This window comes from Abramis brama (assembly GCF_963993115.1).
Source record: "Abramis brama genome assembly, chromosome: 3".
Lineage (NCBI taxonomy): Eukaryota > Metazoa > Chordata > Actinopteri > Cypriniformes > Leuciscidae > Abramis > Abramis brama.
Window position 1 is genome coordinate 7,351,728 of NC_139965.1, and position 17,688 is coordinate 7,369,415.

Sequence of the window (17,688 nt, forward strand, 5' to 3'; positions counted from 1 at the left end):
TCTCAGGTACCACCCTAAAAAGGTCAACTTCCTCCATTGAGGAAGGATCCTCCAATAGTGGTTCCTCGCCAACCGACGCCCTATTCTCTGGGGGCGGTGCCAAGGGCTCCCGCCCCACTCTGGCCTTTAACAGAGAGCGATGAACATGTCTCACCCTACTCACATCGTTGACCGGTGCAATGGTGTATACCGAGCCTCCTGTTCCAGGTGCTTTCAATACCTGATACACCACTGCACTCCAATGGTCCTGGATCTTGTGACGACCCTTTAGACCATAGTTACGGAGATAGACTAACTGGCCTTCACTCAGGGGTGCGTCCCGGACACGAGAGTCATGCATCTCCTTGCGGCGCTCTGCAGCTAGACGCAACTGTTCCCGGGCCCCTTCAAAGGCCACCTGCAGTCTCGTCTGATGCTCCAACACCCAACTGTTAACACTATCAGGACCCCTCCCCGGACCACGACCCAACAGAAAATCTACAGGTAATCGTGGTTCCTGTCCAAACATGAGAAAATAGGGAGACTCTCCAGTCACCTGATGGGGAGTAGTGTTATAACAGAAGAGTAGCTGGGGCAATGCAGAGACCCAATCATCCTTCTGTGACCGAGGCAGGGTACGCAGGAGATTGTGCAGTGTCCTGTTAAAACGCTCACACTGCCCGTTGCCGGCAGGATGCCACGGGGTAGTGCGAGACTTCTCCACCTGGTATAAGCGACACAACTGCTGGATAAGGGAGGACTCAAAACTACGGCCTTGGTCTGAGTGGATGCGGGCAGGAACACCAAACTTACAAAACCACTCAGACACAAGTACCTGGGCTACGGTTTCAGCTCGCTGGTTCCGGGTAGGGACCGCCTGCGTAAATTTAGTAAAGACGTCAGTCATTACCAATACGTTCTCAATCCCTGAACGTGAGGGCTCAAGCAAGGTGAAATCGATGGCCAAGATCTGATTTGGCCTTTCTGCCAAGAGGTGACCCATAAAACTCTGAACTACAGGCTGAGTGTCCTTGGCAGCCTGGCATCTCTCACATTCACGGCACCACTGAGCTACATCAGCTGCAAGGCCTGGCCAATAACAGCGCTGTCGAACCAGCTCAGTGGTGCGGTCAATGCCCTGGTGCCCATGCCCTTGATGAACCTGGGCCAAGACCTCACGTCGCAGAGTAATTGGAAGAACCAACTGAAAACCCTCCTCACCTCCATCTGGGCGAAAGACACGGCGATGCAAAACACCCTCTCTATCCACCAGCCGATCCCATTGGCGGAGTAACACGAGGGCAGCTTTAGACAGCTGTCTCCGCTCTGCTGGGGAAGGGGGAACGCCTCGTCTCCAAAGCTTCAGAATCTGACCAATTACGGGGTCGGCTTGCTGACAAGCGCCCATATCGCCCTCAAAACCAGGCAACACAGAGACTACAGCTTGAGTTGCTTGTGGACGCGATTCTGCCACAAACACCTGCTTAACAGTGGCTGGCACTTCAGTTCCCAACAAGAGTGCATTCACCTCACACTGCCCAGAGGGGTCCTGTCTTGAAAGGGCATCCGCATTTTTGTTACTCCTACCCGACCGATACTTGATAGTAAAATCGAACGCTGCCAGCTGGGCAGCCCAGCGTTGCTCAGTAGCAGCAAGCTTAGCGGTCGACAGATGGCTAAGAGGATTATTATCAGTGTAAACGGTACACTTGTGCCCTAACAGATATTCGCGAAACTTTTCGGTCATGGCCCACTTGAGCGCCAAAAACTCCAATTTCATGGAGCTATAGTTAACCATGTTGCGCTCAGTGGGCCTAAGACTGCGGCTGGCATACGCAATAGGTCTTACTCTCCCATTCTGCTCCTGAGAGAGGACTGCTCCCAAACCACCATAACTAGCGTCCACCTCCAGGATAAAAGGTAGGGAGAAATCTGCGTATGCCAACACCGGTGCTGTTGTAAGCCTCACCTTTAATTCGTCGAAGCTCTGTTGGCACTGTTCCGACCAGACATCAGCAAAGCTCTTACCAGCCCGTACCCGGGGCCTGCCAGCAGTACACTCAGCCACCACACGGTGCAGGGGGGCTGCCAGTTTCGCGAATCCCTGGACGAAACGGCGGTAATAACTGGCGAACCCCAAGAATGAGCGCAGTTCCGAGGCCCCGGTAGGACACCGCCACTGTGATACGGCCTCCATCTTGCTGGAATCTGTAGATACACCCTGAGCCGAAATCACGTGACCAAGATACTTAACCTCTTTCTGGAAGAACGCGCATTTTGTCAATTTGGCCTTTAAACCCTCACGCTCCAAGCGACCCAACACAACCTCTAAACGCTCCAGATGTTGCGAAACAGAAGAGGAGAATACTACAATATCGTCTAGGTACAACAGTAACGAGCTGCCCTGTTGGTCTCCAAACATCCGTTCCATCAGACGCTGGAAGGTGCTTGGAGCATTACAGAGCCCAAAGGGCATACGGTTAAATTCAAATAGGCCAAATGGTGTACAAAATGCGGTCTTCGATCTGTCTTTTTCATTGACGGGGACCTGGTTATAACCACTAGCCAAATCCATGGTGGAAAACCATCCAGCCCCCGTCAAGAAATCTAGGGACTCCTCAATGCGCGGGAGGGGAAAAGCATCCTTTCTTGTTTTCGCATTTAGCTGGCGGTAGTCAACGCACATGCGTAGACTACCGTCCTTTTTCCTAACCAGCACAATGGGTGACGCATACGGGCTACAGCTTTCTCGGATCACGTTGGTTTCTAATAGCTGATTAATATGAGATTTCACGACCTCATACTCTGATGGCGGAATCCGCCTATACCTCTGACGAACGGGCACAGCATCCAACAGTGGTATCTCATGCGAAATCAAGTTGGTGCAACCCAGATCACCGTCATGAGCTGAGAACACAGATTGATATCGCTTCAGCAATGCCCTGACCTCACCCTGCTCTCCCTGAGACAGGACTGAAAGATCAACTGCATCAATGGGTTCTTGAACTGGTGCAACTGTCTCCGCAACCTGAGAACGCACTAAGACCCTCATCGGCTCTACCTCAGTTATCCCAGCTGGCAGACTTACCACTTGAACACTATTAAGTGTTCCCAATGTCGCACCTGCATACAACATTACATCTGCGGTCCCCACATTAACCATGGGCAAATAAACTGTACCCCGAACCACTCTAACCAGCGCAGGCGAGGCTAGGAGGCCAGCCGGCAATCCAGACACTGGAGGCTCAAACAACACTGTTCCATCCGCATATTGTTCAGAACAAGTGGCAGGCACTAGCTTCAGCATGCCACCTGGAATGCGACACAACTTACGACCCCGCAATTTAGCCCTACCAATACGCACCACAGAAGACTGGTCTCCCACTAGATGGCAATGTTGTAACGCCTGTAAAACAAATTTTGGGGCCTCCACGGAAGAGGGAAAATCAAATAAGCCGGGGCCATACTGTCCAAAGAGCTCCTGGTAGCATCGACTAAGGACATTCATTCCCAGTACTCCAGGAACTTGAGTACAGATGCCCCCAGGAGGATCCCTGACCACCAAGACCCCGCACTTAGAAATCAAACGGTTACACATCTCAATATCCAATTCCATGTAGCCAATGTAGGGAATTGACAAGCCGTTGGCTGCACGAAGTTGGAGCCAATGGCACGACTTTAAACGGTCTACGCCCCATGTTTGGAAATGAGTTTGGAAACAGCTTTCGGTAATGGTAGATACCATTGATCCTGTGTCCACTAAACAGGGCACTGGAACACTACCCATATGAACAAGAAGATGTGGGCATGACGACATCAAATGGGATAAAATAGTACTTGAGCCATTTTCTTCCCCAACCACGCCTTGGCTCTGCAACGCGGTGGGAATTAGTTTTCCGACGACCTAGTTGAGTCAGGCTGTCCACTAACCATTAGTGATGAAGCACTTGGAGGAAAACGGGTAAGTACGCGTTCTCCATCACACTCCCTAGCAAAGTGGCCCGGTTTCTGACATCTACGGCACACAATCTGATTACGACGAGGGGATTGACTACGGGGTTGAGGGGCCTGTAACCGGGCGATACTTTGAGTCAGTTTACTAATTTGTTCTTGCTGCAACCTCAACATTTCTTTAACTTCGCCCAATTCGGACTCCTGAGAAGACCTCACGGTGTTCTCACGAGGCTCACTCCGCACCCCATACTGGATACCATATGCAGAAGGGAGCGAATGACTACGACCCCTTGAAACCCCTAGCATGCCCTCCCGTTCCCACCGAAGTGCCTCACAACGTACGTCTAAAAGAGTCAGAGTAGGTTGACCTCGTACCAACTGTTTAAGTTCTCGCCGAAGGGAATTATCATTCACGTGCTCAATAAACTGATCACGCAACAAAACTTGAAAATTTGGCATGGCATAAGGCGACTTTTGCTTCACTCGCTCCAGGAGGCCGATCAGAGCGAGGGAAAACTCCAACAAAGACTCCCCCTCCTGCTGCCTCCTAGAGAAGAAAGCCTCCTGCAAAGATACATATGACCGTGAGCAACCATACAACTCCCTAAGCACCGAAATAATTTTTACCGGATCATTACGTTCGTCGTCGGAGCGGTAGCGAATCTCCTCCCTTGCTTCTCCCTCCAAATGGTCAAAGAGGAAGAATGCTTTATCAGATGCAGACATATAACGGGCCTGCATACAGGCCTGAGCCTCCTCAATCCACTCCTCAATATCAAGACTAGACCTGCCACTAAATTTTGGGCACCTTCGATCTCGTGGTACAAAAACGTACCTCTCTGGTGGGGCAGCGCCCTCATTACTTGACTGTGGAGTGGAAAGAGGGGGGCCAGACGCCATAGCCGACGGCCCACTAGGACCCGGATGAGCAGATGATTGCTCCTGCCGCAATCTGTCATTGTCTGCTCTCAACTGAGTTACGATTTCTCTTAATTCTCGCAACTCTTCCTCCATATTTAACTACAAATCTCACTTACCATAAGAGAAAAGTGCTCACTGGATATACGCTGCTGTTTTTCCTTCGTCTTAATGTTTTCACCACAAACTCAGTCCTAAGGGAAAAAAAACAAGCAACAAACAGTACACAGAGCAAACCATATACATGTACCCACGTCTCTCCCGAAAAAGAAAGCCAACCCTGCCGACTATACGCCAAATGTGGCAATGCTGAAGGAAGGGGGGAGGGGAAATCAACGTTATAAGTACGTTTGAACAAATACAATCCGACTACGCCACCCCGTAAAGAAACGGGGAAATGACCAAAATAAGGGACACAGGTTCGTAGGCTGAAATAATCCGAGAGAGGCGTGTGAACAATGTACAAAAAGACTTTATTCAAATCATCATAAATAGTTAAAATGTTCCATGATAATCAATGTCTGGTCACCATCAAGCACTGTCGCAATCAGATACTCTGTGTACTGGACAAAAATAAAGATGTCAATTGGAAAATAGTCACAACAAAAAAATAAACAAAAGACATAAAAGACACAGGCTTTCCAGTGGCTGGGGCAGGCTAGATGGAGTGAAGACCCTATCTGTGGATTTGTGTAACACGCACACACACACACGCACACACAGTGAGAGGTGAATCCAAGCAGCACTGCACTCCACACAACTGCACCACCACCTGTAGTACTCCAAACTAGCTAGCTAGCCTCCCAGCCTCGAGCCAGCAGTGCCTAGAATACACCAAAGCAAACAAAACAAATTAAGTTCAATAATACAGTGGAAATATTTCCATCAAAGTAAACACAAACATTTATAAAGAAACACTATTACAATAACAAGCTTAAACTATTGCAAATATACAAAACAAAATACTAGTAAACAACGACATAAACACAAAAATGAAATGAATGCAACAGTTCGAATGATCACTGAAGCAGGTCCCAGAATCAGAGTTCCCTGAGCGTAAACACTTAACAGGGCACGAACGATGACATTAATAATGCCCTAGATGTAAACCAGCCCCAAAAACAGCAGGAAAGGAAAAACAGCAGCGCATCCTCCTTTAACAACGGATATAAACTTCCGCCTTCAAGAAACGCGATGGAAGAGACAGCTCAGCGCACTAAGAAGGAAGAATGCTTAATTAGATACTGGTCTTGTGAAAAAGAGGAAGCAGATTAAATCACACTTACCCCACGCAATTCCTCGTGCCACACGGGGTGTAAGGTCACTCACAGCTCATAATGAATTAACATGCAGGAAGACTTTTCACTGATTTCACGGCTAAGAGTTAAACAGATAATTAATCACCCGACGCCAAAATAACAGTAGGTAAAAAGAATCGCGCACATACCTAACATGCAGTGGACAGCCTATGACCCAACCAGGCATAAAACGCACTGAGAAAAGAGAAAGTCTACATTTAAAATCCACATGCTCACGTCTATTAGCCAAACAGCTACAAACCAAGAGAAACCACGTACCGTCTACACCAGCGCGCTCAGTATGGGCGGTCCCAGTCGTGACGCACACCAGGCGATCTAACTCCAGCCTTAAAATACCATCAGTGCCACCTCCAATAGGCTATGGTGGGTGACAATCATGTACCAATGAGCCAATGAAACTGAACTACGTCACCCACCTTGCCACATATGTAAGGAATAATTGACGACAGGCCGTTGAATTATTAGAAAAATAATGCACACCCGAGGTGGTAATGCGGTCACGACGCGAAGCGGAGTGGCTGTTCACCTCGGCTGTGCATTATTTTTCTAATAATTCAACGGCCTGAAGTCAATTATTCCGCTTATACTACAGTTACCACACCTCGAAACATTGTTCAGATTATGTATTTCAAGACGTTTGTAAAGTTTTTGTCATTAAAACGCTCTTGTATATAGGACTAATTTCTTACGCATCTAATCCCATGCCTCCGTTGCTAATTCCAAAACGTCATATTAGAGTTAGTAACGGAGGTTTGAGCCACTGATAGCAGACTAATGCTGGACACACGACTAGCTGACACATTCTCTGACTGTTTTCTTCGCAGCATATTTTAAACACCGACTCTGAACACAGACTGAACGCGAACACGCGTTTGGACATGATCAGTCATAAGTATCAAATTACATTCATAACCGGCCTTAAAGTGTGTCCCCGGCTTTATGCAGTTATTAATGCAGTTATTAGAGAGATGTGCAATAATGAGACAGAAAAGCATGTGCGTCAATATTATTATTTATTTATTAATTCAATTCGTTTTAATTAATTCGTTCTTTTTTTCTATTATTGACAGATGACAGTAGACTAGCCAAATAAATGAAACACAAAGCCCTTTTAACAAGTAGGCCAATCAATAATTATTTTTTTGTTAAATTATCTGCAATAAAAATCCGTGCTGCAGGACTATCCATTTATTTAGCCTATATTCAGTTTAATTTTCTATTGATTATATAGGACTATATACTTTATTTATTAAAATTAAACTGCATGTTTCCATTGATTGTGAAGCTAGACATTGAAAATTGCAGATCAAGCGCATGGGGCTAAATATGGAGCTATTCTTGTGCCAATAAAAATGAACGTAGCTTTTCAAGAAACTAATGAAAATATAAATTGAAACTAAATAAATTATCTCTAAAACTGAAAAAGAATAAATCGCAGGCAAATTTTTTGACTTCGTTTTTAATACACTGCATGTTTTGCTAACTGTTTCTCATATTTCAATCGTCATCTGAACTTACAAATGCGCTTCCAGAGTTTTCATTTACGCTTCTGAGGTTTTCGTTTACACTCCCAGAGTTTTCGTTCGCCGTTCTGACACATTTCTCTCGTGGGGGCGGGGCTAGTAGCAGTGTGTTCTCATTGGTTACTGAGCTTTTGATTGATCGCTTCGTGACCTGGAAGTGAAGACGTCAGTGTTTATGTGTGGATGTGAGTGTCTGTAATCGCAGCTTTCTATTTCATTTTAGTGATGTTAAGTTTATATCTGTATTTATTTGCTGCTACACTATATTGTTGAGATGATCTCTTATAGAAGGAATAGTACAGACGAATGATATTTTTCATTAGTCATCGTCGCTATATCAGGAGGATACTGGAGCCTACTCGTGGTAAGTCTGATTTTTGTTTTGTTTTTAATACTATACTAATACTATTTATAATACAGTACTGGCTTTTTTCAGGTGGAGAGGCATTTTAGAGCTCAGTGAGAGCCCATAACATTATACAGCTGAGCTGTGCTGTCTTGATTTAACTGTTAGCCCAATCATTACATGACTTGTTTATCTACATTCGGTTACAGTCTTCGATTAGATCATATTTGCTTCGATTAGATCATATTTCCCCACAGCCACCCCAAACAACATTGAGCTAGAGTACTGTACAGTAGCCTATATGTACTGTATCAGTCAATGACTGATGCCATAGGACGAGAGCGCTGTCAATCACTGCCTGATTCAACTTTGGCAATGTAAAGCCTTTTTTACCATGCCAATAAAGCTATTTAAACCTGAATTTCTCAATTGCTGATTAATTTGCGATGCAAAGTTTTTGAAAGAGGAGAGACACGACTTGACCACAGACCACGTCTCTGTTCGTAATATGTAAACACTCAATTATTTTGAAGTATCGCCCTGGTTGCAATATTTATTCTGATTACTTTTGTGTGATAAAGATGACTGATAAAGCTATTATATGTATCTAGTATGAGTAACAAATTGCTTTTTCTGTGTCCATATTTGACTAATAATAATGAAAAAAGTGCACTTCAAATGAACATTTCTTTGACAAATGTTAAATCTTTAATAGTCTTTAATAATAAATATATGTCCAAATTAAAAACTTAATACATGCAAGTAATTATGACTGAAAACATCCAGCAACTAGGGAATGCACAGCCATATGTTTATATATAGGGCAATACAGCCATCTACTGGTTACACAACAGTATTACAGATGATAAATGCTGCTTGACTCCGAGGTAAATATTAGTACTGTAAAATCCCTTAAATATAAATATAATAAATATTTTAAGTCTGCAACTTGTTACTGTATGGGGAGTTCAAAGCAGTTTGTATTGTTAGATTATAATACATTTCCTCTCTCATTTTCCAGGGAGTGGAGCAACATTTCCATAAACAAAATTCTGATGCTGACACAGAGGATGGAGTGATAGTACCAGAGATCCACTGTCCCTATCAGACAATAATCTTACTCTGTTCAGACACATCACCTTTGAATGACTGGGATCTTGATCTTCAGACACCTGATTTATTTTAATATAAACTAGCAAATATTTCAATTTCCTCTAGATTAAAACAAACACAGTTCACAAGTACACAAGAGGTTTCACTTTATTCTTATTAATCTATGCTGATCTTGGATTAGCATACCAATAGCATATAAATTTTGAGGGGATAGTTCACCCAAAAATACAATTCTCTCTTATTTTGCTCACCCTCATGCTGTCCCAGATGCATTTTACTTTCTTTCTACTAATAAACACAAATTAAGATTGTAAGGAAAGTAATCCATCTCTGCGAGTCCTAAAGACGCTTTAAAAACCACACACAGTGAGCGTGACGGTAATCCATGCGACCTCAGTGGATGAGTCAATGCCTTCTGAAGTCAAACAATAGGCTAGATAAAATAATAATCATGTAAACTGTTTTAACTATTAAAAATCTTACGTACATGGGTTACAATCCACTTGTATTATGGACTCACAGAGATGGATTATTTCCTTAAATATCTTTGTCTATGTTTATGTCAAGAAGAAAGTCATATACATCTGGGATGGCATGAAGGAGAGTAAATGATGAGAGAATGCTCATGTTTTGGGTGGACTATCCTCGTACTGCTTGCAAGGGTGTAGATTTGGTTTGAACATTGGGGGGGTTGAAGTTTGGGTCTGCATATTTTTCATGTGATCATGGTATAAATATTGGGGGGGTTGTAATGCATAGATTTAAAGATTTAAATACAATCTTAAATGTATTTGTAATTGTGCATTTTGTATAGTAATGTATATCATGAGAATACTGTGCATTACATGTATATTATGCAGTTAATGTTTTGTGGATTCTGGTCTTTCCTGTAACAACATAATTGCATCCAAGACCTTCACTTGTGTTACTTGTGTATATGCTTTAGTGACAATAAAGAATGTAAATTTATTTGAATTCATATTTTCAATTACATTAATTTAACTGGTTGTATAAGTCACGATTGAAACGGTTGATGATTGTTAAAATATATTTACAATTTTAAATGTTAGCAGATAGTGTTAATTAAATGAAATAACTAAATACAATTATCAATTAAAAAAAAATGGCAACAAGAACATTCTTTGTGTGACATGTAATGAAATGCCCTTTGAGGTCTGTATCTGACAGCAGGCCACGACTGTAATTTTCATTTTGTTTAAATTCCTCTTATTTAAGTGATCATTAATTTTGATGGTGTAAACGTAGGCTATATCATGCTAACGATGAGTAGTGTGATGGCCATGGCTGCCAACCTTGATTACTTGGTTGAAGTTTGACTTTCTTGACGGCTGAATATATCACACACGTTTGCTATTATTCTCTTTAAATTGTAACAGCTGAACCTAATCAGAGCCTAACATGCAAAATAATCAGGAATAAACAAATATTCTCCGAAAACATTGGACACTACAATATTTTAAGTATTATATACAGTACTTTAATGTGCAATTACACCTGAATAGACTGAATAGATCTCTTGTGCTCCTAAAAAGCTTCTGCCAACTAAGTAGTAGCAGCAGGTAAATACAGATAAAATTAAAAAACAAACATAACTTAATATCACTAAAATGAAATAGAAAGCTGCGATTACAGACGCTCACATCCACACACCACTGACGTCTTCACTTCCAGGTCACGAAGCTATCAATCAAAAGCTCAGTAACCAATAAGAACACACTGCTACTAGCCCCGCCCCCACGAGAGAAATGTGTCAGAACGGCGAACGAAAACTCTGGGAGCGTAAACGAAAACTTCAGAAGCGTAAATGAAAACTCTGGAAGCGCATTTGTAAGTTCAGATGACGATTGAAATATGAGAAACAGTTAGCAAAACATGCAGTGTATTAAAAACGAAGTCAAAAAATTTGCCTGCGATTTATTCTTTTTCAGTTTTAGAGATAATTTATTTAGTTTCAATTTATATTTTCATTAGTTTCTTGAAAAGCTACGTTCATTTTTATTGGCACAAGAATAGCTCCATACCTAAATGCTTTTTCTTGTTATGAATTGTATCCTATTTTCCGTTATTACAGTTGACTACGCGAAGTGATATGGAACTGTAATGCGGTCGAGACCTGCCTGGAACTACTTTAGCCGTGCGTTTCCCTGAAAATAATGCACACCTTAGAACGTTCGTCAACCAATCAGATTCAAGCATTCAACGGCCCTGTAGTATAAACACCGACTTTAAACACAGACTGAACACGCGTTTGGGCATGATCAGTCATAAGTATCAAATTACATTCATAACCGGCCTTAAAGTGTGTCCCCGGCTTTATGCAGTTATTAATGCAGTTATTAGAGAGAGAGAAGTTGCAATAATGAGACAGAAAAGCATGTGCGTCAATATTATTATTTATTTTTTCTATTATTTACAGATGACAGTAGACTAGCCAAATAAATGAAACACAAAGCCCTTTTAACATAGTCCTATCAATAATTATGTATTTGTTATATTATCTGCAATAAAAATCCGTGCTGCAGGACTATCCTATTTATTTAGCCTATATTCAGTTTAATTTTCTATTGATTATATAGGACTATATACTTTATTTATTAAAATTAAACTGCATGTTTCCATTGATTGTGAAGCTAGACATTGAAAATTGCAGATCAAGCGCATGGGGCTAAATGTTTTTTCTTGTTATGAATTGTATCCTATTTTCCGTTATTACGGTTAACTACGCGAAGTGATATGGAACTGTAATGCGGTCAAGACCTGCCTGGAACTACTTTAGCCGTGCGTTTCCCTGAAAATAATGCACACCTTAGAACGTTCGTCAACCAATCAGATTCAAGCATTCAACGGCCCTGTAGTGTATATATATATATATATATATATATATATATATACACACACACACACACAGTAAAAAGATGTGTGTTATAAAACAAAACTGTGTTGAAGGTATTTTGTGTTTATGACAAAATAAGATGTATTTTAAATGGTCTCCTATAAAAGCTCTAAAATAAATAATGCAATAAATGAAAACAAATAAATAAAATATGAATTTTTAAAACCTTAAAGATTGAAGGGTGTTTGTTGGCTGCCAATCACTTCATAGGCTACCTCTTGTCTTTTTCAAATGCTGCATTCACTGCGCTTTTCACTTGTTATTAACCAGATAAACTGTATCTCTGTCAGACGTCTACAGAAGCTCTTATTGATTTCAAACAATACTTTATTAAACGTCACTGGACTACAATACGTTTCTGTGTTCTTCCAATCCAAACACCACCTCAGTTGTAAAAACACAGGAAGTAACTCTGGCAAATACACTATTCACATGTAACACGAAACCCGTGTGACTGACTTTTTTTCTCCGGTTTCAAAGACATTTTATTCACTGTCTATTTATATTTTCATTTGTTTCTTGAAAAGTTACGATATTAAAGGCAAAAAAAATAATCCCATAGTTGAACATGGCCAAATAAAGACACACTTTAGCCTCAACAGATCAATCAGTAAATATCAGTAAAATATAGTTTCAAGTTTCTCTACAAAGGGCTCATTTTGAGTAAAAATTATATATACTGTAACTTAGACTCTAATCATATAGCCGAATCACGAGCTCACGCTTATTTCTATTCCAAACAATATCAAATGTTTCCTTTCGGTATCGATCTAAAGTTGGTTTGACGTTTGACATTAGACAGATATTCATCCGCTAAAAACTTCAATAGATCCTGATTGGGTGAGTATAATGTATAAAATGTGGTTTACCTGCAAGGTATTATGACGTAGAACTGAACACAGATGACAGTTTATTTGTTTTCTTCTTCTTCTTCTTCTTCTTCTTCTTCTTCTTCTTCTGGTGTTTAATGGCGGATTGGCAGACCAACATAAATGGGTCATTTCCGCCACCTACTGATCTGGAGTGAGGAGTATACTTGGCTTTGGAAGAAATAAAAAAACTAAAAACTAAAATAAAAAAATCTATTTATTATTCCTGTTTTATTTAGATATTTAATTATTAATTCACGAATTCTTGATTGTCTTGACCCATTTTCTAACAATACTTTTATTGAAATTGTATCAACTCCCATCCATCGTAACTCTTGTCTTAACTGTTGTCTCTCCCTTTCATATGCAGCACTTTCTAAAAGAATATGCTGCACTGTTTCTGAATCCTCACAATTATCACAGTTTCCTGTATAATTTAATGCAGTGTGACCAATTCTTAACCTTGTAATAATGACATCTTTTTTCCTATTTCCATATCTTTTCCTCTCATTTGTCATTTCCAACCCGTTCCTGAATTTGATAAAGATGTTTTCCTTTAGAGTCACTATTCCATATCTTTTGCCATCTTTTACTAATTTCAATTGCTATTAATCTCTTGATTTCTGATTTACTTACAGTTTTTTACAATCGCTATGACAGTTTTTTCAATACATTTAACAAGTTTCCTAAACTCTTAACGCACCAACACACCTAAAACACACAATTGGCAAAACGGTTAATTTCATGCTCAAAATCACACATTGTAAACTAAACTCCAAAACTAATTTTCAAAATACAATAATACACTAACGCAATACACAATGTCTAACAAAACACTGCAAACATGTTTCAAAATCAAATAATTATTCAAAACACTAACATATGTTCTCTTCCAACAGGAACATTTAGTCAATCATAACACAATGACAAAAAAAACACTATCATCAGCTGAAATTACAGAAACTGCATTATTTTATGCGTCAGGTTTTTTTTGGAAGTCTCTATATTTTTGTTTTGTTTGTAATGTAAATGCATGCATTTTGTTTTTTTGCAGCAGAAATTCAATACAACAAAATAAATGACCCTTCTTAGAGTAGCTTTATAGAATGTATGGTTTATGAAAAAAGAAGACAGAGACAGTATTGCTGCAGTAACGGCTTTATTTGCAACAGGACATTTCTGCAAGATAACAAAAATATGCAATATAGCTGCCATTTACAGTATTACTGTATGTGAAAATACAAAATATACAAACAGAAAAGGCCATCTTCTAATCTGCCCGGTCTTCTGCATTTATCCACATGTTTTCATCCACATCACACCAGATATCTTCCCTGGCAAGGCATCTTGGGAAGAATCTTTTACAGTAACATGCCTTATCCACCCCTGGCAGTGTTCAGCTGTGATGTCTTGGTATGCAGCATCTTTTGCATACAGGAGGGACATTTGGTCCTGTGGACTATGGTCAAAAACCTTTCATCTCCAGGCTGAGAAAACTCCTCAATGGGGTTGAGGAAAGGGAAGTAAGGGGCAAGGAAAGGGGACATCATCCTCTGATGGGCGTCAAACCAGGCTGTGACTAGACGGGAATGGTGGAATGCCACATTGTCCCATATTTGCATAACTTCAATCAGCTGTTTCTCACTAGCAATGGAATAATGTGAAAATACAAAATATACGAACAGAAAAAAAAAAAAAAAAAAAAAAAAAAAGAGTCATCTTCTAATTATTTGCATAATTCAATCAGCTGTTTCTCAGTAAGAATAGAATAAAATACAGGAGATATATTTGTGTTTCAGTTCACAATATAAGCAGCTGTTTACCTTGACTTTAGCCTGTACGGTTAGGTTTAGAACATGGTGTTATCTGTTCTGACATACAGTGTTAAAGCATTGGTAAATTTTACAGTAAAAATCCATTGTTTTGGTCTCGTTTGAGCTTGTGTGTAAAAGACGTTCACGCATTTTAAATTTGTGTTAATTGTATGCATTTTGTGATAAAGCAACAATGAATAGTTCACATGGAAAAATGTACAATATATAACAAAATATTTTTTTTGTGTGTTAAAGGAATAGTTTAAAATGAAAATGCTGTCATCATTTACTCACCCTCATGTTGTTTCAAACCTGTATGAATTTATTTCTTCTGCTGAACACAAGAGAAGATATTTTGAAGAAAGTCGGTAACCAAACGATTGATGGACCCCATTGACTTCCATAGTAGGAAAAAAATATACTATGGAAGTCAATGGGACCCAAAAACTATCTGGTACTGACATTCTTCTAAATATCTTCCATTGTGTTCAGCAGAAGAAAGAAATTCATACAGGTTTGAAACAACATGAGGGTGAGTATATGATGACAGAATTTTCATTTTAAAGTGAACTATTCCTTTAATACAGTTTTTTTCAGTTGCTAACAAGCGTTTGTCCAGCCAGTTGTCACATTTTCAAAACTCTAAACACAATTAGCACAGCATCGGTCTTTTGTGGCCATACCACTCACACATTTCTTGTCGTTTTCACACAATATGCAGTCAGTGAACACATTTCCACAATGCTTACATTTTCTTAACAGACAAGCTATACCTCCCAACAAAATGATGGATTGTTTTTGTAGTATTTACGAATGTTAACACACAACATCCCACAATAGCAAAAACAATATTCCAAACCTTAGATACAGTATAAAAACATCTGCTTCTGCAATGATATCAGTTCAAAAACAATATATCTCAGCTGATAATAAACAAACAATTGAATATTTGACACACAGCTGATTTATTTTGGGTAAATTGGGCCAACCACAGCTGATTCCAGTCTGGCTTAGACTCAGTGGCAAGGGCTATTTTTTTCTATTACATTGACACTTATACAGTAAAAGAAGGACTTTGAGGAGTGATGTTTTTGGAAACAGAAACAGAAAAAGACAAACACTGTAATGTCTGGACGAGGAAGAGTAAGAGCAAGGGGCCCAGGGAGAAGAGCAGGCCCAGGGAGAGGGCAAGGTAGAGGTGTAAGAATGCGTGGTGGTGGCATTCCAAGGGCTGCAAGAACAGTAGTCAGTGATGAAATTCGTGCCACTATCATTGACCATGTAATCAACCAAAGTCTTTCACTAAGAGAGGCTGGTGAAAGAGTGCAGCCCAATTTGAGGCGGTCAACAGTTGCCTCCATTATACGCATTTTTCCACAAACCAACAGGTAAGTATTGCATTTTACATGGATTGTTTCTATTCTCACTTGACATGTCAATAAGGTAATGCACATGTTGAATTTTTTGTCCCACTAAGAATGCACCGTCTTCCACCCTCTGGGGAAAGAGGAAAGCTCCTCAATAATGATCAAGAGCTTACCATTGTAGAAATGGTTGTTGCAAATAATGCAATAAAACTGCATGAAATTCAAACTAGAATTGTGCAGGACCATGAGATTTTTGACAATATCGATAGCATCAGCCTCACAACCATTACGCGGACATTTTCCAAACACAGAGTGCGGATGAAGCAGCTCTACACTGTTCCCTTTGAGAGGAACAGTGAGAGAGTCAAGGAGCTACGACGACAATATGTCCAGGTAGTTTATAGTATAGGACATACAGTTCCCAACCAAGAAATTTAGTGTAAAAATGGTGGATTGCATTTTTTGCATGCAAATATCTGTAGAACTGAAACTTAAAAGTCTATGCAGTTTTAGTAATGTCAACAGTAGCCAGTATTTTGAAACCTGGTGTACTTTGATTGACTGCATGTACCTTGTGAAGTGAAAACAAGTGTTATTCTTTGACAGAATAATTTCATTTTGAGTCAGATTTCCAGTGTTTTGGTAAAGTTAGTGTGTGCAGAGAAACATGTGTTCTGTTTTGAAATGAAGAGTTAGTATATATTTAACAAAATGTGTTTTTGAGAAGAAAATTATCCATTTGGCCAATTGTGTTTTGTAGGTGTGAGTCTGTGTTAAGAGTTTAGACAAAGCATCTGAATTATGGGTAAGCGCTTGTTAGCGATTGAAAAAAACTGTAATACAGCTTACACAGACGGATGTAGTGCTAACTGTGTTAAGAGTTTTGGAAAATTGTTAAAAGTATTGAAAAATCTGTTATAGCAATCGTAAAAAAACTGTAATGCCAGTACATATATTAATAGAAAATAAATTGCTATTTTTTTTATATATATATATATATTTTTTTTTATTTTTTTTTTTACATTTGACATTGGAAAGCTCCAATCTTCCAGTGGATAAATGGGGCATTTCACAGACTGATACTCTGTAGCTACAGTATGACCTAACCATATGCAAAAGTTTAGGTGAAATAGAATTAATAACCCAGTGTGGTAGATTTTTCCCTAAACCTAACTAACTGGGGTGTCTCCAATTGATACTCAATTGATCTATTTACCTGGGGCGTCTACAATCGACACCCAAGCGTCTACACATCGACACTAAATCTTTATACTCTAGCTCTTGCGTCTACAGTCGACAACTGGCTTTGAGTTCCCCTAACTAACTTACTTGGTGAGCAGCAATAATAACAGACAGACTTCAGCAAATGTCCTTCAAATGCTTTAATCACGGCCGGAAGAGTTCCCGAGCAGTTCTCAGGGAATCTCCCCCAAGAAGCAAGGTCGGAGGATCTCAGACAAATCCCATTGAGAATCCCACCGTAAAACACAAATACAACAGTTTTTATAGAATAAGGGGTATGGGAAAATGACATGAAACATTACATAATTTGATTGGTTCTTCAAAGACACA

At 40.1% G+C, this 17,688-nt stretch overlaps 1 protein-coding gene and 1 long non-coding RNA gene across 14 annotated transcripts in view; one reads left to right on the plus strand and one right to left on the minus strand.

Annotated features, from left to right (window-relative positions):
• Positions 1–17,688, minus strand: part of LOC311078642 (uncharacterized protein) — an 87,730-nt gene that overhangs the window by 32,816 nt on the left and 37,226 nt on the right. For 2 of the 13 annotated variants that reach the window (XM_084107571.1, XM_084107582.1), the window contains exons 1-2: positions 12,936–13,025; positions 4,971–5,675 (exon numbers count right to left, since the gene is read on the minus strand). The exons of 1 other annotated variant lie outside the window; for it this stretch is intronic. The gene's annotated coding sequence lies outside the window, so the exon portion shown is untranslated. Of the gene's footprint in view, positions 1–4,970; positions 7,617–12,935; positions 14,625–17,688 lie in introns of those variants that run through there. 10 more of the 13 variants (XM_084107579.1, XM_084107581.1, XM_084107575.1 and 7 more) reach the window with 8 other exon arrangements.
• LOC311078646 lies at positions 7,891–10,765 on the plus strand. The gene is made up of 2 exons (XR_014605237.1): positions 7,891–8,057; positions 9,061–10,765. It is a non-coding gene; the product is annotated as an uncharacterized lncRNA (long non-coding RNA).